This window comes from Gouania willdenowi, unplaced genomic scaffold (genome assembly GCF_900634775.1).
Source record: "Gouania willdenowi unplaced genomic scaffold, fGouWil2.1 scaffold_10_arrow_ctg1, whole genome shotgun sequence".
Taxonomy (NCBI): Eukaryota; Metazoa; Chordata; class Actinopteri; order Blenniiformes; family Gobiesocidae; genus Gouania; species Gouania willdenowi.
The window spans coordinates 169,258-192,502 of NW_021144857.1; the positions used below are offsets into that span (position 1 = coordinate 169,258).

At 38.4% G+C, this 23,245-nt stretch overlaps 1 long non-coding RNA gene and 1 pseudogene across 1 annotated transcript in view; both read left to right on the forward strand.

The window, feature by feature from the left end:
* The window catches only part of LOC114458373 (uncharacterized), a 159,042-nt gene that overhangs the window by 35,858 nt on the left and 99,939 nt on the right, over positions 1 to 23,245 (forward strand). The gene's annotated exons all lie outside the window — the stretch shown is intronic.
* Positions 1,687 to 2,893, forward strand: LOC114458364 (ras GTPase-activating protein-binding protein 1 pseudogene; annotated as a pseudogene).

Below are 23,245 nucleotides of genomic sequence, written 5' to 3' on the forward strand. Positions count from 1 at the left end.
GAAGCTTGCTTGGGCTTGTACGGTCCATAAGGTGCAAGGACTTACTGTGGACAGCGCTGTCGTGGGTCTAGTTAAGACATTTGCAGCAGGACAGGCATACGTGGCATTGAGCAGAGTGAAGAGTTTGGCTGGGTTGATTCTCCAAGATTTTGAGGAAAAATATGTGTATTGTAGGCACGGCATTAAGGAGGCACTTCAAAAAAGTGCCTCCGTTCTTGGTGAAAAGTAAGAAGGAATTAAAACCATGTTTTTAATGTTTTTGATGAATGTGCAGAGCTTGGCTCTCCATGTTTCACACTTGGCCTTACGCACACAGCATTTGCATTGTGACTGCATTGCTGTAACTGAAACATGGCTCCCTAATATGGATGCACTGGATATGGTAAAGATTGATGATTACAGTTTCCATAACAGTCTGCGGAGTTTAGCATACTCCGGCAGGAACACAGTATTTAGAGCTTTGCAAGCCCAGCAACATGGTGGTGTTGGCATTTTCAGTTCATTAAATGTGGCATTTGAGGTGGTGAAATTGCCAGATGTTGATTTGGAGTGTGGTACCTTAAAATATTTATCCTGAGACATTTTAGTGGCAGTTGTTTATAGACCTCCATCATATCCAATGTCTTTGTTTAAGGAGCAACTTGGTAAACTACTTGATTGGTTAGAACCACTAAGTAGCACGGTTGCTGTCATGGGAGATTTTAATGATGACATTTTGAGGTCATCTTCCATCTGTAAATTTGTGGAAGATAAAGGGTTTGTGCAGCTAATCACACAAGCCACCACTGAGCGAGGCACATTGATTGACCACGTGTATGTGAAAACATCACGTTTTGAAGAAGAGTCAGTAGTGTTGCCTACGTACTTCAGTGATCATGAGGGGATTGTTTGTTGGTTTAGAGAAAAGTCATCCCAGGAACATGAAAAGTGTTTGTAAAAGGTCAGAGTTTCCAGGTAGGGTTTGTTGCCATTTTTGATCTGATGCAGGGACTGTTGTTGTTGTTGTTGTTGTTGTTGTTGTTGTTGTTGCAGTGGTAAGGAAATAATTTTGTTGGTAGATTTGTTGCCGTTTTGATCTGATGTAGGGACAGTAGCTGTTGTTGTCGTAAGAATAGATGTTTGTTGGTAGGGTTGTTTCCATGCAGGCAGACCAGCTAATACTGTATCGTGTTGTTTTGCATTCTGTACCTTCTGCTCACCCTTCTCTTTCTTTTGTGTTTCAGGTGTCTTAAAGCTGTCCATAAGAGTCAGGGTTGTGTTAAATGTTAATGCCATTGATATTTAAATAATTCCATATTCATTTCGAGGGGTGTGATTTTGTTTTTGTTACTGCTCCTATTATTTTGAATTACCTGTAGGGAAAAAATAATTTCCCTAATAGTGCTGGGGGAAGTGAGTATAGGGAACTTTATATGCAACGCCAATTGTCAGTTTTTGTCAGTTTTATGTTATATTGTATGCCAAATTGGATGCGTTTTTGCAAAATTTAACAGTGGTTGTAATTTATAATGTGAAACAGTTTGATTCGTTATTTCTCTACATCCATAAACTTTAATATGATAAATAATACATCATTTGGAATATCAACATTTGGCTAAATTACAGCATGATATCAAAATTGGCATTATATGAATCGGCAATTGTCGATTTGGACCGTATACTTTGGACCATCGTCAAGAACGCACAGCCCGTTGACTTCAGCTGATCAAAGAAATTGTGATGGAGAAGCCAAGTGCCCAGGTGGTCGGGCGAGTGTTTGTCCGACAGTATTACACCGTACTGAACAAGGAGCCCGAGAACCTGCACAGGTTCTATGGGAAGGACTCGTCGTACGTTCACGGAGGTTTGGACTCCAAAGGCAAACCAGCAGGGGCTGTTTACGGAAATTTGGAGATCCAGAAGCGGGTGATGGAACTGAGTTTCAGGGACAGTCACACTGAGATTTGTCACATGGACGCCCACTCCATGCTGAACGAGGGCGTGGTGGTGCAGGTGATGGGGGAGCTGTCTAACAACATGCAGCCCATGAGGAGGTTTGCGCAGACCTTCGTCCTGGCTCCGGAGGGAACCATCGCAAACAAATTCTATATCCACAACGATGTCTTCATGTACCAGGATGAGGTCTTTCAGGACTCGGACTCTGAACCTCCTGAAGAGTCTGAGGAGGACGTGGAGGAGCTGGAGGACATAACAGAAAAAAGCTCCTCAGACCTCCCGGAGCCCACCCCTGAGAATAACAGGTCGTTCTCCTGGGCGTACGTTACCAGTAAGTACCTCCCACCCTGTGAAGCCGTCCCAGTGTCAAGAATCCCCCCCCACAAGGTTAAAGTCCCGCTCACAACACAGCCCAGAGTGCAGGTAAAGTGTGAGTCTCAGAGCTCCACACAGGGACCTCAGAGACCTAAGGGTCGAAGGATTGTTCGTTATCCTGACGCTCATCAGCTGTTCGTAGGAAATATTCCTCACGACGTGGAAAAGACCGAACTGATGGAGTTCTTTGAACAGTTTGGCTCAGTCCTGGATTTCAAGATCATCTGCAGAGGAAAACATCCAAACTTTGGTTTCGTGGTGTTTAATGATTCTGAGCCGGTCCAGAAGATCCTCAGCAGCAGACCTATTGAGTTGTTTGACAACGTGCGTCTGAATGTCCAGAAGAAAAAGACGCGTTCGCCGCGTGAAGTTGAGCGCAGAGATGCTCGTCCTCGCCGTAGAGCTCCCAGAGGGGGCGGAGTCAGAGGCCCCTCATCCCGAGGGGGTGGAACCAACAAACCCAGCCTTGGCTCTGGGTGTGGGGTGGTGGCCTAGTGAGCATTTCTCTGCCCCCAGGCAGTGAGACCACGCCCCCTCCTTAAGCCCCACCCACTGTGTATCTGGACGTTTGCATCACTCTGAACTCGAATCGATCTAAAGATTAAAATATTGGTTGAAAACTACTTGAACTGTGGTCTGTGGTCAATGAAGTTTGAATAAAAACTAACAAATCGTAACATTGCCTGGCAACCCTTTTCAGAGGTTTGAATTAAAGATCCAAACAATAATAATTGTGGGAGCCATGATTTATTTCTGAGCTACCTCAGTATAATATGTTTAGCATCTACCTAACCCGTAGATGGGCGGGTCATGCAGGTTATTTATGTTGCCATGGTGATTGCACAGGTGTGGTCAATCAGGGCGAAACAAACAGTTTTTCGACTACCCCAGAGGTTTATTCCATAAAGCAGGTTATGTTCAAACTCTGAGTATGTTCAGGCTCAAATGAGGGAAACTCTGAGTATCTCATTCCTAAACGCGAGGTATGTTATTCTCTGAGTATGTTACCATAGCAACATTGTTCATGAACTAAACCTGGTCGCTGGCAGGTTTTATCAAAAAAACCCTCGGTTTCTACCTGGCTCCGCCCACCTGAACACCGTTTCTGAACACTTTAATGAACCCTAACACTTTTCTCTGAAACACATTAGTAACATCACACACCACAGACGTGTTCACATCATTACTAATGTTGTGTTGCTTTACTTTTTTTTTTTTTTTGTGCAAACGGTAGTTTTCTTTATAACATTGTAGATGTAGATCATTAGGTTGAGGTTGATCTGCATTAAAACATCTACTGACGTCTGTAGTAAAGTTCTCTGAATACAAACCTGTGGATAATATAAAGGAGGAGATGATCATTTAAATAAATCCACTTTTAAGGCTCGATTATTGTTTTAAATTGTTATACAGTTAAATCTGTAGATCATACATCTTTGAAGGTATGATGGCGCAGTAAAGTGTGACGCTGCTCTTGGAAGTGAAAGGTCGTGGGTTCGCGTCCCGCTTCTGTGGTATTTTATGACATTTTTTAGGACGTCGAGATGACTCTGGCGACAATATTACATTAAAAATCAATATAAATGATGCAATATCAAGCGGCATTTACTGTCTTAATATCCAGTGTAACAGGAGGACTCTCTATGCAGACATCCTATGCTGCTGACACGTCTCCTCACACACATTTTATTCATATTATTCATCGCTCGTCACATCACTGAAGCAATAAAGTGATGAAGTGACCAAAAAGTGTGACTAATTACGGGTGATTTAAGCCACTATAGTCACTGAAGACTGAACACACCTTTAGAACAGGCTCATATTCATCAAACACCGACTTGTTTCACCCATTGGGGTGAATAAATCACAATTTTCCGGGTGGTTGTCATGGCAGCTCATGTCATCTGTGATCCATTGATGATGGCTTTTCATCGCGCGCGTGGACGTCAGTAACCCAAGGTTTACATACTCAGGGTTGATTAACCCACTTCATACCAGCTGTAATGGAATCTGATACCCAGAGTTTCCCATCGTGGGGTATGAGGAAGCCTACGTGTGGGGACTGGGACCTGTTTAAGCTGGCCAGGAACAATCTGACCAGGGAGATCAGAGTAGCCAAGAGGTGCTACACTGAGAAGCTAAAACAAAGCTTCTCAAACAAAGATCCTGTGGAAGTGTGGAAAGGCCTGCGTGAGGTCACTAACTACAGGAAACCTTCCCCCACCCTACAGGTAACAATAGACTGGCTGAAGACCTGAAAAGCTTCTACTGCAGGTTTTCACACCCACCTCCCAGCTCATCAGCATCAGCCCATCATTTGAACTCTGCCCTTCCCAGTGACCTACTCTCGGATCCGGTTTGTGGATTTCAGCTCTGCGTTCAACACCATCATCCCAGACATCCTTCACAAGAAACTCACCCAGCTCACAGTGGGTGGGCCTCCATCTGTCAGTAGATCACAAACTTCCTGACTGACAGGAAGCAGCAAGTAAGGCTGGGAAGCATCACATCCAGCACCCGATCACTCAGCATGGCGCCCCCCAGGGGTGTGTTCTCTCCCCACTTCTATTCTCCCTCTACACCAATGACTGCACGTAAGGGGACCCCTCTGTGAAACTCATGAAGTTTGCAGGCGACACCGGGTCTCATCCGGGATGGGGACGAGTCTGCCTTCAGACGGGAGGTGGAACAGCTGGCTCTCTGGTGCAGTCAGAATCATCTGGAGCTGAATGAACCCACTCAAAACTGTCTAGATGACAGTGGATTTCAGGAAAATCAGCCACTCACCCCAGTGAGTGGGGCATCCAAACGAACCTGACATTGCACACCCTTCAAGCAGTAGCCATGTTGAATGTGGTTTGACTGGTTATACTGTTTGTTTTTTTTACTATGTTCTTAACCCATACTACTGTGTAAATTGAACTTCTAACTGGTTTTTACTGGTTTTCCCTTTCATACTGTTTTTTTTTAACACATACTTTTATATAAATTGGACTTTTAACTGGTTTTATTGGTTTTCCATTTCATAATGGGTTTTTAACATACTACTATGCAAACTGGACATCTAACTGGTTATACTGATTTTTCCTGTTCTACTGCATTATTATTGCTATTGCTAGGCTAATGCTAGTTTATTGCTATGTTGATGCTAATTCAATTAAATTCAACATTATCTATATAGCGCAAATTACAACAAGGTCATCTCAAAGTGCTTAACAAAATATAGAGTCCATAATGAGAAAGATAGAACCCAACAAGATCCACATAAACAAGCATTTAGCGACAGTGGGAAGAAACAACTTCCTTTTTTTTAACAGGCAGAAATCTCCAGTGGAACCAGGTTCAGAGGTGGCAGCCATCCACTTCAACTGGTTGGGGTTAGTGGACAGAAGGGCAAACAGAATAGGATAGAAAGATAGACTATCTGAGTGTCCCAGACTAGATGAGCCATGAACCATTGATCAGGAGCTGCCAGCTCCAGCATCAAGGCACCAATGTTATGTAATGCTACATCAATGTTAATGCTAGGTTCATGCTAATGCTAAGCTATTGTTAGCTAACGTTAATGCTAGGTAAATGCTATTACTAGGTTTAAGCTAATGCTCGGTTTAAGCTAATGCTCGGTTTAAGCTAATGCTAGGCCAATGCTACTATTACCCCAATGCTAATGGTAGGCTAATGCTATTGCTAAGTTAATGTTATTGCTAGGCTAATACTAATGCTAGGCTAATGCTAATGTTAGCCCAAAGCTAGGGTAATTTTAATGCTATGGTAATGCTATTGCTAGGTTAATGTTATTGCTAGGCTAATTGTAATGGTAAAACATTTGAAATTCAATACCTCAGCTGTTTTTCCACCAATCTGCCCGCAATTCCTTTAGACCAAATCCGAATCTCAAACATTGCGATACGCGACCTTGGGTTACCGACCCCGGCCACTGCTTTGGACCCTACGACGCCGCTTGCTGCTTTAATTATGTCTGTTATTTTAAGTACTGGTTACTAGGGGTGAAATAATATACTTTATATATATATCGAAGTTTGATGCAAATCCGATTTGAATCCCAATATTGGGTCTCCTATTCACACAGGGGTTAGGAAAAAACCTATCCATTAGTGAATAGAGGTACCATAACAGGGTGGTGGGTGGGTTCACACATTTAGCCCTGTTGGGTGGGGGCCCGGCCCCTCTGTTGATGGCTGGGCCATGGGGAAAAGCACAAATACATTGGGATGGTGCGGTCGGGCGTCATGGGGTGGTGGGCCTTCGGGGGGCATTGCTGGGTACTCGCTTTGCGGGGTCTCTTCGGGCCAAGGGTGCCTCTCCTCTTCTGGTGTGGCTGGGTGCTGGACTCGTCTTCTGGTGGTCTTGGGGATGGTCGTTGCGATTGCTCTTGAGCTCCTGTTCTTGCTGCCGGCCTGGCTGCACTTTTGAGCCCGGGTTTGCAGAGGTGGTTCTTGCACAAACATTGGTCATGGATGCACTGGCCTTGGGCAGTGGGATAAACTCGTACTGGGCTTAACCTTAGACACATTGGTTCCAAATTCCAGTTTTAGGGATAACCACTCACTCCTTCCTTCTGTTCACAGCCACCATCATTATACCTAAGCTCGGTGCTGTGTCACCACCTTACATTTCTCCACATTTGCCAGACTGACTGAACTGATTACACAACACAATACGCACAACTATAAAATGACATCTCACTCTCTCTTTAAAACAGTCAACTCTTCCCCACCTCTTTCATTTCCTACCCTGACTCCCTCTTCCCTGTTCCCTTCCCCCTCACCAAGGTGTAACACTGCCCTCACTTTTTATATTCTCCCTTTAATATAGTGTTTCTTACCCTTCCTTAGGGAGTGCTGGTGATGGTCACAATTATACAATGAAATAAACTCATTTATCTATAAAAAAAAAAAAAAAAGAAATCTCTGTCTGAGTATCTGTGGCTCAAATATATCTGCAGTACAGGGAAAGACAGAGCTGAGACTTTCAACATGGCTGCTTGGTTGAATGTGCAATGTCAGATTTGCTTGGTTGCCAACTACCGTAAAACTACACAAGAGGAAGAGTGTGTGTGTGTGTGTGTTCCTCAAATATCTCTACAGATCAGCTTCTATAATGGTTTAGACAGTTACTGATGATAATGGTTAAGTTATACATTAATAACAGCAGACAAATTCATCAATTCTTAATAAACTATAGTTTTCATTTGCCAATATTAAAACGAATCCTGTAGTTTTTTTTTCTTTTTTTTTTTCTTTTGCAGTCAAGAAAAGTAAAGATCAGACTGAGCTGACAGTTTCAACATGGCTGCTGCTTGGCAAGGGTGTGCGAAGTCGGATTTATTTGGACTGCAATGATAATGTCAATAAATTATTTCATAAATGCTTTACAAATTTCTAGTGCATCTAAACTGACTGTCGTGAATAAATTACACTAAACGAGTCTGGACCGAGTTTTTTCCGGTCTGAGGAGATCTGGATCCACAAGGACAACAATCAAGAATGGGAATAGATGGGGTTCAACTCCCTACAGTGTCCTTGTTAAAATCCAAACTATATGAAAACACAATAGTTATCACTACACATTTAACAAGACTCAACAGACTCATCCACAGGCCCAGCGACATTGTGGGGATTAAACTGGACTCTCTGACAGTGGTGACAGAGAGGAGGAGCCTGTCCAAGGTGAAATCCATCTTGGTCAATGTGTCCCATCCACTCCATGATGTGCTGGTCAGTCACAGAAGCACCTTCAGCACCAGGCTGATCCAACCACGGTGCTCCACAGAACGCCACAGGAAATCATTCCTGCCTGTGATGATCAAACTGTATAATTTATCTTTGTAACTTCACAGCTTGATTGTTGTACATATCTAAATCACATTTGTATATCTGTATTATTTTTGTAAATATCTGAATCATATTGGTATATATTTGTTTATTATTATTATTCTTATTCTTATTATTATTATTATCTATCCTACTTTTTTTCTACAACTGTAATGTGTGTGTTTCTGATCCCTATTTTTAACAGTCTTTTACATAATTATACTCTTATTTATTGTTCATTCTTTCTTTTGTATTTAAGTTGTTTTTATTATTTTATTTGTGATGTCTTCTGTGGCTGTAACAAAAGCAATTTCCTCCTGGATAATAAATGAATTCTGATTATGATTCTGAAAACCTAAATGTCCCTGACGTGTCACCTTCATTTGGCCAACTATTAAAAAGCTACTTAACTTCCCATTTTTCAGTAGCAATACATGCTTCTTACGGGCACTACACTAGTTTATTTAATTGTAATAACAAAACATGCATTGTTGTCATAAAAAATACAGGTGGTGTTGATCTTTGACAACATGTGTAGACAAGGAAAAAAAAAAAAAAAAAAAAAAGAGCAACTGTGTCAGGAATGTCTGGCCCACAAACCATAGCCTTGCAACATTATGGCCCACAGCAAGATGTAGTTGAATAGCCCTGCACTACATACACACACACCAGTGTGCTGTCTACTCACACACTCAATAAGGCTAACTGAGTTAAGTTCATACGTATTTAATTATGAATTATTATTTTTTATTTCAAAGCATTGTTTTCCTTTCTTTCTATCTCTTCTTATTGTCAGTTACACTTTCTCACCTTTTTACTTTATTTTACACAACATCATATTTCCAACTCCACACAAGTGTCATTTTTTTTCATTGTCAATGATTATAAATTTTCCTCATTGTGGGATTAATTATTTTATATCTTATAGTCTGTACTGTACAGACTTTATTGAGTTTAAAGCCCCCTTTCACCAAAAAAACTAATGTTTTTACTGGTGGTTTATACTGAGATAAATAAAACTGTTGTGAAATGTTTAATCATATTGTGTTATTCTGTTCATCTGTACATTTCACTGCAAGTCAATACATTAATGAACAGTTGTGTGATGTGGTGTTTTCCCACAAATTAGGACACAAGTCACTTTTATTTCATAGTTATAGTTTTTATTTCATAAATCTTTAAAAGTAACTCTGTAAACAACAGGTAAAGTGTGATCTGATCATATTTGATAGTCTGCTAATTTATTTCATTGTTCCTAATAAACTATTGCCTAACTTTAACTTACTTTACGCTTTGTTTAAACAAACTGTAATAGATGAGGTGTTTTATTCACATATGAAACATGTATGTTTTATCATTTCTATCATTTGTTGAACTCTACAGAAATTAACCTGCTGTGCATGTGATTGGTGCACATTTATCTCCACATCAGCAACTTCTGATTGTTCTTCAGATCAGTTTTACATAAAAATATCAAAACATGTCAGGTCTGTGAAACAACAACAGATTGATCACTTAAAAGTTATTTTTTCAGGTTAGTTCACTTCACCAGCTTTCATAGTCATGACAAATCTCCAAACATAAACAAAATAATTAAATTGTTATAAGATTTACAGTATGTTGGCCTCACTGGAGCCAGACTTCAGGATCTGAAGAGAAAAAACACATTTCACACATTTCCTGAACCAGGGATACAGAAACACATAGATCACAGGGTTAAGCAGAGAGTTGAAGAAAAACAGACAAATAACAAAGATGTAAGATGATGGATTTTTCTCTTCAAACCCTGTTGTAAGTAAAACAATGTAAAATGGAGTTAAACACATTAGAAACACAACAACCACTACACCCAGAGCTCTAGCAGCTTTCAGCTCTGACCTGTTAACCTTCAGTGAACTCTGAAGTGTCACCACTGTAACATGAGAGCGCATGGCCTGGGCCTGAGACACAGCCACCATAAACACTCTCACATACAGAACCACTATGATGCTGAATGGAATGATGAAAGTGAAAATTAGATCAATAACTCCAGCATGAATGTTTGTGTGATTAATGCACATTAGTTTCCTCTGAAACAATAACATGCCACTGTAAAACATCCCCAAGTTAGTTTTAACTTTATAAATTATAAACAGTTTTGACTTCAAAATATCAAATACAATGTGTGAAATCATTTTCTAGAAACAACACATCAGCAGGTGTTTTCTTTTCATTCATGGCTAAAGTAAACAGAAATCTAAAAACATTCATCACACATCACCACAGTTTTACAGTGACTGTTTTAAATCCCAGCAGCACATTGTCCCTGACTTTTCCTCTTTACAGTATGTTGGCCTCACTGGAGCCAGACTTCAGGATCTGAAGAGAAAGAACACATTTCACACATTTCCTGAACCAGGGATACAGAAACACATAGATCACAGGGTTAAGCAGAGAGTTGAAGTAAAACAGACCTGCAACAAAAATATAAGATGATAAATTTTTTACTCCAAACCCTGTTGTAAGTAAAACAATGTAAAGTGGAGTTAAACACAATAGAAACACAACAACCACTACACCCAGAGCTCTAGCAGCTTTCAGCTCTGACCTGTTAACCTTCAGTGAACTCTGAAGTGTCACCACTGTAACATGAGAGCGCATGGCCTGGGCCTGAGACACAGCCACCATGAACACTCTCACATACAGAACCACTATGATGCTGAATGGGATGATGAAAGAGAAAATTAGATCAATAACTCCAGCAAAAGGAGGTAAATAAACTGTACACCCTCCAGCACAGTAATCAAACCCACCTGGATATTCAATATTATCTTTGAGCATCACAGTATGAAAGACAGTAGAACCAACCCAACATAGGACAATGCATATATTTGCTCTGTTTTTAGTGACTTTAGTTTGATAGTGCATTGGATCACAAACAACCACATAACGATCAACTGATATCAACACAACAGTTCCTATTGAAGCAGCGGTGCTAATATAACTGAAAACCGTACGGAAAACACACCAGCCTGCACCTAAAAACCAGCATCCATCAATAAGGAAAATCATAAAAACCCAGACAAACCCGACAGAGAAATCTGACACAGCCAGAGAGAGGAGGAGGAAGTTGGTGGGAGTGTGCAGCTTCCTGGAGGAGATAGAGAGAAACACACTGATATCATTATATGATACAACAATTATCATCATAGCAGAAAACAGCAGGAGTCTAACAACATAACAAGTCATAAAACAACAGAACATGTCAATACCTGAAGTGTGAGATGGAGATGATGACCAGCAGGTTGAGAGTCACAGTGAGCACAGAGATGGAGGACAGGATGATGTGAAGGAGCACAGACACTGAGTGAGAACGCACGATCCTCCTGCATGAAGAGTTTCCCAGGTGTGGATAGCAGAGCTCAGCTTCATCAGGTGTGCTCATAGTGAGGAGAAGAAGATGATGAGCTCTGCATCGTTCTGCCTCAGCCTCTCTGATGAACAACTGATATATTATTCCTGCTCCAACACAGGGATGTGGAGGCTGGACCTGAGGACTGGACCTCCCTCAGACACCGTCTGATTGACACATTATTATTCTGCTCCTACATGATGCAACACTAAACAATTCTGACCTTTTTCCTTTCGTTCTGAATTCTATCAGCTTAGTAAACTCCATACTCAGCATTTATTAAAAACACTCAGTGCTGAGATCTGATTCTTATTCTCATACATTATATTAATAATCCTTTCATAGGAGTGCTGTAAACATAGTAGAAGAATTAGCGAAGCTGAACACCTGTGACTCATTTTCCATTTATTCGGATTATATTTATTTTCACATTAATTTTAAACCTTTTTACTGGGATCCACAATTAGGGCCCGAGCACAACAGTGCGTCGGACCCTATTGTGATGCACCTCGTTTTTATTATTATTAATATTCTTCTTCTTACTAAAACGTTATCATATTTTTGAGGACCTACACACATTAAAAATCACAGAGTGCTGGGTGGGTTCATAAATTTAGGCCCGTCAGGTAGGAGCCCGGTTCCTCTGTTGATGGCTGGACCACCATGTAGGACACAATTACATTGGGGTGGTGTGGTCAAGCGTGGTGGGGCGATGGGCTTTTGCGAGGCATTCGGGGTCATTGCTGGGTTTACCCAGGGTATGTGGAGGTGTCTCTCCTCTTCGGGTGTGGTTGGGTGCCTGGCTCGTCTCCTGGTGGTCTTGGGGACGGTCTCCGCGGTATATGAGCCCTGGGCGGCCTGGCGCACCAGTGTGGGGAGTGGGTGCGCTTGGGAGATGCTGGCGTCTGTACCAGGGTTGCATGGCTCTTCGGGATGATGCTGTTTGCTGGGAGGTGGTGCTTTCAATTGCTGTCTCGCTGTCTGCCGGCAGATGAGTGGCTCCGGTCACCCTTGGCTGGGGGCTGCTGCACAACGCCAAGTATGTGCCGTTGGTGTGACTCCTTCTCGTGGCAGTGGCTGTTGGTCGTGCACCGGCGGGGGCGTCGCCCCGTGGCTCGTGATGTTCGGCAGGTGGCGGAGGCTGAGCTGCTGTCCTTCTGCCGCCTGGGGGGAGGGCTCTGGGGGGCCTTGTCCTTGGGGGTTCCCAGTGCCGGGGTGCCCTTGGGGTCTGGTGGGCTCAGCTTGCTCGCTGAGCCGGTCTTAGCGGGAGTCTTTCTGGGCGCCTGCTCTACAAATGGGGGGACTTTCTCTCGTACTTGTATGGTATATTGAAACAGAAATGTTTTTTCCGCCAGATCATGAAAGACAATCGTTAAAAATAATCTGGATGAAATAACCCACACATCCTGTTCCTTTAATTTTAGAGGGGTTATTTATCATCAGAATAACTAGTTCAAACCTACTTGAAAATACAAATGCTGAGGGACCCAAGATGTTCCCACTCATACAAATTAAAATATGAGGGCGACCTTTCATCAATCTTTCCATCTACTTCAGTTCTAACCATAGATTTAAGTCATTTAAAGGTGCGTTCACACCGTAAAATGTTCTAGGATTTCGGCGGCTATGTGAGCTCCCAAACCAAGTCTCGAGCGGTCAAACAGGCCAATTCTAGAGCTATTGTTTCCACCAATGTAAGAGTGTTTCTAATCGTAGTCTAGAGCGATTAAGTAATATTTAAACACAAGCGCACTATCGACAGGAAGTGTGGGAGATCATATAGAGTGCATTGTTTTGCAGAACTTCCTAGCGTCGGATCTACATCTCTTTTAAAGGGCCCATGTTACGCTAAATGGACTTTTCTGTGCTTTAAGCATGATAAAGTACTATTAGGGCTTCATACACATGTCCTAAGTGTTTTTTTCATTGATTCCATCAATTGTTAGTTAGAGGGTGATTTGCTCCTTTCTTACTGCAGGGTTAGCCCAAACACCTCGCTTCAATTTAATGGCGTGTTCCCACTTTGATGACAAATTTGACACGGCACTGAGCTGGAGAAGCCACGCCTCCAGGAAGCTCTCTGCTGTGATTGATAGCATGACATGGGGCCTTTTAGTGGGAGATTTTGGTTTTCCTGATTGACTGTGTACTTGTATTTCTGCATTGCCTGAAGGAAAGCCAGTCAACATGGGACAAACACGCAAGTTTGTTGATGATTAGGCTAAAAGTATTCTTGTAAAATGACCAGGCACCATCTAAGGAGAAGAAAGGATTGATTCTGTCCCAATTTACTGCTGCAATGTTTTGAAGAAAGGACTGCGTGTTAAAGATCTTCAAAATGTGCTTAGTCACAATTACTGGAGGCCAGTTGACTAAGCAGCCAGAATGTGTACATACAATAACACAGAGGTCAACTCCAGGTTGATAGTTTGAAGAAGCATTAGTAAAAATGAAGTTAATTAATGTGGAGGATGAGGGGGTTTTGGGGTTGGGTCTGGTAGGCTCAGATATAATTTGGCAGAGGTTTAAAGCATTACATTGCTGCAAAACGACGTCATTTGGGTTGATCATGTCCCAGTTTAATTCACCCAGGCACCGCTGGGTGAATTAAACTAATACCATTAGTTTAATTAAACTAATACCATTAGTTTACCATATTTAAAAAATCGACATAAAATGAGACAAGCGCTTCAGGCAGATGTTGCCAAATGTGTGAAAATAACACAGATGTTTGCTGATGGCTATGTCAGAGCTCCGTCTTCAGAAGCAGCAGCATCTGAAGCGTCCACAGCCCACAGGTGATGATGGTGGAGGTGGTCATCAGGTGGATGAGGGGAAGGGGAAACAGGAGGAGGAGAGACCCGCGGCCTCCGCAGGTGAGAGTGGAGGGAATCTGAACTACAGCTAAGAAGTGATGAACTGTAGTCTACCTGGGTCAGATGTCATATGAATCAAGTTTGAGTGTAATTATTTTTGTTGTGCTTGCTAACTATAACACAATCAGTCATTAGAAGTAGGACATTTTACAATTTAGCTCACTGTGCATGCTAGCTAGCACAACAGGGTTTTTGGACTGCTCTCTTCAATGTTTTTCATTTGATATAAGTGCTCTCTGCAGTAGGGCTGGGCAAAACAAAAAAATGTATCAAATGTATAGATAAAGACGATTTTTGTTTTTACAAATTCAAGTTAAAAAAAGATGTATTTAATCATTATTGTTTTTCCACCACAGTTTTTTCAGACTTTTTTCACATTCCGTCCTTGTGGGTTACCATAGCGCGATGTGAGCCAGCCCCCTTTTTGTTTACCCTTTGAGTAGGCTATATGTGTAAAAATGATGTAAAATTAAATTATCAAAACACTCATTATATATCAAATAAGATTAGATTAAACTTTACTGTCATTGCACAAAGTACAGTCCAGAGTAAAACATTTTGCATCTAACTTGAGAGCAAATGAGTAATGTGCTCAAAAAATGCTTAAATTAGAATTTATTAGAATTAGTGCATCTTAATAGGTCTTAATGTATAAGACACTTGGTGGAAGAAATATTAGAATGAGGTATTGTTTTTACAAACAGCTGTTTTCTTCCAGCCTTAACTTCTCACTGTCTCTTATAGGATGATGTCACTCATTTTTGGGAGCCTGTCGTTGTTTCCTCTCAGTAAGTACTGTATAGAATACATGATTCAGCTCTTTTTCTAGAGTGAACATATCAATACTGTGATCATCTGATCAAGTCCATCAGGTGTTTATTTCTCACCTTTCTCTGTTTGTCTCCTTGCACTTTTTAAAGGTTGCCATGTCTGTGTTACTGCTGTGGAGGTCTAAGGTGACTGTTTATTGATGTGGTGAGTACATAGTCTGTGAAAATATCACTTAATCACAATCTGTTATATATACATTTTATTATTCATCTCATCTCATGTTCCTCTGTGTCCTGTTTTCAGGATCCCATCATATGTTGTTCATTGTTTGTTCAGGAGGTTCCTCTAAGTAAATACTGTATAGAGTTGATGACGCAACTATTTTCCCACATTTTTCTAGATACCAGTACTGTGATCATATGTCCATCAAGTGTTATTCTTTCTCACATTTCTTTCTTTGTCTCCTTTCACTTTTTAAAGGTTGCCATGTATGAGGAAATATTCTGTGTTGATGTGGTGAATAAATAGTCTATGAAAATATCACTAAATCTGTCATTTATTCATTTTAATATTCATCAATGATCATGTCTCACTTCTATTCCTCTCTGTCCTAATTTCAGGATCCCATTATATGTTGTGCATTGTTCAGGAGGTTAACTAGACCAAGCAGCTTTTAGGTTTCTGTTAAGTACTGTATAGAATAACAGGACTGGGAGGATGGTGTAGGTTTAAGTTTATTAGACATGTAGATTTACACCAACAAGACAGTGTATAAGCATTGTTACAAGAAAGTTTGTTTTCATTCATAGGCTTCATTGTCTTTCTATCAATACCTGGTGGGCCGGTCTCGGCTCAAAGTGCTCAGGCCGATTTTTTGTCCCAGTCCAGCCCTGCACCCAGGAGAACAGTTTCAGAAGAGATGTAAGGTGCTAGGAGTTGTATACTGGCCCACTTAAAGCACTGTATTTACCCATGTGAGAGAGTGAAGGTGAAAATGCACTGATTTAATTCACGGGTCTCACCGGCGGTAACTACGCTGCTCTAACTGCAAGTGGCAAATAACGCTGGTGTTTGTGGATGAGGTGCTATTTGCTCTGAGGCCTTTTTACATACGAGGGAGGCAAATATGCACAGGAGTTATGAGTGTTCCCTCATTTACATAAATTCAAATGAGACCGGCGCAACAGGTGGCTGAGGCGCAGTTAACGTTCATATCACTGTTTGCGTATGCTCTGTTAATTGCAACACGTCATTTTTTCTGTGGTTTTGTGTTGCAAATGCAGCACAATCCTTTTGAAGATCTGGCCATTGATCATGTTGTGGTCTTGGTTCATTCAAGTCTTGGTCTTGGATAATGTGGTCTTGAGTACAACACTACTGTAGGTATTGCACATTTGAGTTTACGTGGTATGATGGTTGTGGTCTTCCTCTTCATTTGGTATCTCAGTTGAAGCAACTGGACTTGAAGTTTATTTTGGGGACATTTCACCTCTCATCTGAGAGGCTTCTTTAGTTTATTTTAAAGCATCATCACTTCATATTTTAAAGAAAATGTGTCAATTATTATGCATGATGAAGGCTTCTTCTCTGAAAATGACAAGTGGACAGACATTGAAGTCTAGGAGCTTCTGACCTATTTTGTCAAAGATGAGGTCCAGCATGGTTTCCCCACTCTGCTCCTTACATCATGGCCACTACAGGCCTTTAAAACAGGGCCAAAATGCAAAGAACAGGCTTTTTATTCACCTACAAACTGGCTGACTCAAGGAATGTGTTAAATTCAGCTTCTGCGGTCAGATTCAGAATGTTCAGAGTCAGAAAATTCCTACTTTTTCACACAAAATCCATCCTCCTTCATCATAAGACTCTTAATTATCAGGAGAGCAACATGGTTACATGACTAAAGAATGTTGTTGCTCAGTGAAACATGTTGGTTGAATGGAGGGTTGGGTTTACCTTCACGTGTTTACTTTGTTTTTCTTCACACCTTTGATTGGACCAATCCCTGTGGGACTGAGGCTGAGTCAGCAGGTAATGATACAAGGTGTGGCCTCAGAGAATAACACACACACAGTGTAGTTCTCTATCACTATGATATCTGATGTAATGAATCCTCTCTCTACCTGTGAACAGCCCCCAGAGTCAAACCTCAAAGGTCAGGTACTGAAAGGTTACAGGTATAGTGTATATGTGAACATTAAATATTACATGTATCTTTGAGTCTGAGGTTTATCTTGTTTTCTAATCAGATGCTGTCACAGACAGATTGAATACAATTGTAGTTTAACACCAATAACTTCTTCCTAAATTCAAACCAAGTAAATAATGCAAACTGGTGGTTCTTCATTTATCCTACGTCATGTCAGAGCTTAGTCCCACTGTGTCAAAACATCAAAACTTCTACCAAGAACCAGCCGTGATCTGAAAATCATCAAGCAGGTAGTTTGACCTTCAATCTGTCATCAGCACCAGTTTTTAATCTGAAACAAACTGAATCAAACAGAGAAAGTAACATTTATCAGTATTAGAAACAATGCATGTGACCCTCTGAAAACTGACAGATCTCCATCCACAAGTTAAGTCCTGTCCAAAGATCCCACGACCTCCACTAGCTTAATGTTGAGTTTACAAAAAACATGTTCCCGAAAATATTACAACACTTAATTTAAGAGAAACCACCTATGGGGTGTCAAGTGTAAAAATGTAGTATAAAAGTTGTAGCTAACACATTTTCATTATTTATTTCACTTTTCTCATATTTAGCACATTTTCCTACATTTAACACAACATTTAACCACATATATAGAGGTAAAAAAAAAAAAAAACATAAAATCTAAATATTTAAATCTAAATCAAAATTATATGTTATATCTAAATGTTAAATCTATATCTAAACGTTACATCTAAATCTAAATGTTAAATCTAAATCTAAATGTTATATGTTATATCTAAATGTTAAATCTAAGTCTAAATATTTAATGTTAAATCTAAATGTTAAATTTAAATGTTAAATCTAAATGTTAAATGTTAAATTTAAATGTTAAATGTTAAATCTAAATGTTAAATCTAAATGTTAAATCTAAATGTTAAATCTAAATGTTAAATCTAAATGTTATATATCATATGTAAATGGTAAATGTTAAATCTAAATGTTTAATGTTAAATCTAAATGTTAAATTTAAAAGTCAAATGTTAAATCTAAATGTTAAATGTTAAATTCAAATGTTAAATGTTAAATGGTAAATCTAAATGTTAAATCTAAATGTTAAATCTAAATGTTAAATCTAAATGTTATATATCGTATGTAAATGTTATATGTTAAATCTAATTGTTAAATGTTAAATCTAAATCTAAATGTTAAATCTAATTGTTAAATGTTAAATGTTAAATCTAAATGTTAAATCTAAATCTAAATGTTAAATCCTAATCTAAATGTTAAATCTAAATGTGAAATGTTAAATGTTAAACTTGAATGTTTCGCACATATGCTAATTGACCTCAACCAATACACAAGCAGAGCCACACACAGCCGATCCCACCCACCTCTTCACCCTTCGCCGATGCCTTCCTGGGTGATATGTATGGCCGGGATTGAGCCCACCATAGGCCAACTTTATAGTTTTCTCTTTTTGTGGATGTCTAGAAAGATTTAACATTTAACATTTAGATTTAACATTTAACATTTAGATTTAACATTTAACATTTAACATTTAACATTTAGATTTAACATTTAACATTTAACATTTATATATAAGATTTAACATTTACACTTAGATTTAACATTTAGATATAACATATAACATTTAGATTTAGATTTAACATTTAGATATAGATTTAACATTTATATATAACATATACCATTTAGATTTAGATTTAAATATTTAGATTTAATGTTTTTTTTACCTCTATATATGTGGTTAAATGTTGTGTTAAATGTAGGAAAATGTGCTAAACATGAGAAAAGTGAGATAAATAATGAAAATGTTTATACTTTTATACTACATTTTTACACTTGACACCCCATAACCACCATCATTACCTTTACTGGTCTTAGTGAACATGGGCTCTATACTCTGACATTTCCCCCAAAGGAAATGTTCAAAAAGTCTGATATTTGGGAGCAAAAATAGACATTTATTCAGAGACAAAAACAAATAAGCAGCACATCTCACATGTTTTATCTACATGAAGGTTTCTCATTCATTAAAGGGTAATGTTCACTGCAGTACAGGTAGGTACCAACCCAATATTCACAGATCTGATAAATAATGGAAACTGCATACTTTATAAAGATGTGGCCTAGAAGTTAAGGACGCTGGGCTTGTAATCGGAGGGTTGCCGGTTCAAGCCTCACCTGGGCCATCACTGTGGGATGTTGAGCAAGTCCCTTAACCTTGAACTGCTCCCCAGGCGCCACAAAATGGCTGCCCACTGCTCCTCAGGGATGGGTTAAATGCAGATGACAAATTCCATTAATGTAATAACATTACATGGCCAATCAAAGGCGAAAGCCCTGATTTAATCTTTAATGCAATAATCACAGATTATTAGCTGCCAAAAACAGATGAGTTTACACATTTAAGATGATCAGGTATATGCTATGGGACCATTATTGTAGCTAAAGTATTTGCAAATGTACTTTGATGTGTGATCTGTAAAAATTGGGCCTAGATTGGATGAGTTCTGTGACTTTAGCTAAACTCTATTTGCAGAAAAGTCAGGTGTGTGCAGCAATTTGTAAATCTGTGTGTGGGAATACCACCAGGTCACACACATTTTAAGCTCTATCAAAGAGCATCTATAATGGTAAAAGTTTAGTCAGGTTATTTACTTTAAAAGTCATTTTAAAGTAAATATAAATATATTTATCATCTCAAACACAAAATTAAAGGTGCATTTACACTGAATGCGACTTCAGTGACTAATGTTTAAGTCCCCATTGATGAGACTCTTGAACATAGTCACGCTTTTTGCTCACTTCATTCCTTTATCTACTGTACCTCCGTGAGGAGGAACTCATTGCTGACTGGAGATCACAACACAGCTTCACTCAAATTTGGTTAAAATTTAAGCTTTTTCAAATAGTTGCGACTTCCAACGACTTAATTGCGCAAGTTGAGTTGCTTCATTTTTAAAGTGCGAAGGCACCTTAAAAATCATATCCTCCTCCCCATGGTAGAACAAAACACAATCCTATTTTATTTAAAGTTTGATATTTAAGAAGTGAGAAAATGGTCCTTTTAGTCTCTGAAATTTGTAGCAGGGGTGTTTTTGACCTCATTGTAGCGATATACCCTGGTGATGATTTTCGTGATTTATCAAAAACTTGTAATTACAAAATAAATATATTTCAAAAATGTATTTGATGTCATATTTGATATCAAAATGTTGACAATGAAGAGACATGAGTTCAATAAATCAATTTCAGTCACTTCTAAATCGATTTTGGCGTCAGGTGACAAAAAGAAACAATTTAAGTCAAAAACATTTTGACTTCACAATAAATGTTGCTGTAAATTGTCCATGACATCATCATTATACATGACAGATATTGTTTAAGGTCTTAAAATGTTCCCAGTCCGTTACAAATTTGGGTTAATTTCAGTTTTTTTTTCAATTTTTCCAAAAAATTACGGGGTAATATTAGTACAGGGACTAAATTTTCACAATAATTGTTGATTCTTGTCAAAAGTCATAATTTTCTAAGTTTGGTGAATGGACTGGAATCATTTTAAGACCTTAAATAATACCCTGTCATGTATATTGACAATGTTATGGACAATATTGCACAAAATGATTCCAAAGGACAAATAATATAAAGCAAGAAGTATCCCCAAAATAATACTCAAATATAGTACAAATACTCAAAAATACTACTAAGTAAATGTACTTTGTTATCATCATTGTCTAGAACACCATCAGGAACAACTTTCTTCCTGTTGAAAAAGAGTTTATCTTCTCTATCATTGTTGATCAGTCCCTCCAGGATTTCATGGACAATTTCTGTGATTGTTGTGTCCTAAAATGTCTGATTTTGTGGCAGCTTTTGAAAAAATAAAACTGTGGCAAAAGTTGTGTCATTTTGAGGCTTTATTATTTTCTATAACTTTGACTAAACTGATAAATTTGCCAAAAAAACTGATTGCCTTTGAATTGTTTCATAACATTAGAGAAAAGAGCTCAGATTTACAATAATTTAACATGATATGGATTATTTCGTCACAGTTTAAAGGTTTCCAGTGCATCAAATATGACACAGAATGAGTTTGTTTAAGTTTTTAAAACAAAAACAAAAAAATAAATGGTTCTTTTCCTGTGAGGAGCTAATCAATGCACTCATGACTTTAGCTACAAACACTTTTACTGCAGAAAAGTCTCATGTGTTTAGCAATTTATAAATGTGTGCGTAGAGATACGACCAATGGCATTAGCATGCACTACTGCCGTTTTAGTCGGTACCTGTAATGAAGCTCTATCATAGATCATATATAACAGTAGAGGTTTAACCGAAAAAGTCAATTTGACTGTTGTGACACAGTCTGTAACCAGAATAAATGGTGATTCAGGTCGCACTGAGCATAGTCATTATATACGTAGACATCTCATGACGTGCTGGAACGCCGCCATATTGTAGAGGTCTCCTTACTCTGAGCTAGCACTATAGAACAACTATGATGGTGCTTTGTGCAGCTTTTGTTTACAATAACCGGTGCAAATATTTTTTGTGTGTAACATACAGTAGATAATCTTGTTTTGTTTTGTTGCGATGGGGTTGATATGTACAGACCTTTCCAAATAGTTTTAATATTATGGAAAATTGCTTAATTTCCATATTTTCATTGAAAAAGTTAAACTTTCATAGATTATAGATTCAGGGCACACAATTTAAACGATTTCAAGTACGTATTTGTTTTTATTTGTATCTATTTAGTTGTCAGAAAAGAGGACCATGGACCACTGGCCAACAATCCAGTCCTTCTTCTCCTCTTTTTCTGCAAAAACTGAGAAATAAATGGTGATTTCTTCACATTATTCTAATTTCTTGAAATCCTGTTTTCATGGGTTTTATGAGCTGGAAGCCCAAATTATGTAAAAATAAACAAATAAATACTTGAAATAGTTTAGATTGTGGGCCCTGAATCTATAATTTATGAAAGTTTAACTTTTTCAATGAAATTATGGAAATTAAACAACTTTTCTATGATATTCTAATTTCTAATCTCTATCTAATCGTACTACTATTGTATTATTGTTATTGCTATTCTTAAAATATTCTTTTTTTCTATTATTCTTTTATCTTATAGTTACTGGTATTCTCACTGTATTATTATTATTGCTATTACCTCATTATTTTATGTTGTTATTGTTTTTATTGTATTATACTGGATTTTCATTATATTATTTTGTTATTGTTATTGTATAATTTTACTATTATTGTATTAAAGTTATTGCTATTCTTATAATTACCATTATATTCTTTTTCATAATTAATAATAGTTACTGGTTTTCTCATTGTATTATTAGCATTGCTATATTATCATTATATTACCTTAAAATTATCTAATATTGTTTATTATTAATATTGCTTTTTAGTGCATGAGATGGCTGGCACACACACACGCACGCACGCACGCACACGCGCACACGCACACACACAATAATAAAAATATACTAAATGAGTAAAATAAAACTAAAAACTAAACAATATTTATAGAAAAAGTACACAAAATGACAACAGAAATGCATTAAAATATACAAAAAGGCTCCAAAAACACACAAAATTACTCCAAAAATCATACATTACAGAAAAATACATCAAAAAACAACAAAGATGAAAATGACTCAAAATACACAAATCTAAATATTTATACAAAAATACACAAAATAACAACATAAATGCACAAAACTACCCTAAAACACTGCAATGGCAACAAAAAACAATTATACAAAAAAATACACATAATGACTCCAAAAACATATATTACAGAAAAATACATCAAACAAAAAAATATAAAAATGAGTAACAAAGACAATAATTGTACAAAAAATGCACAAAAACACAA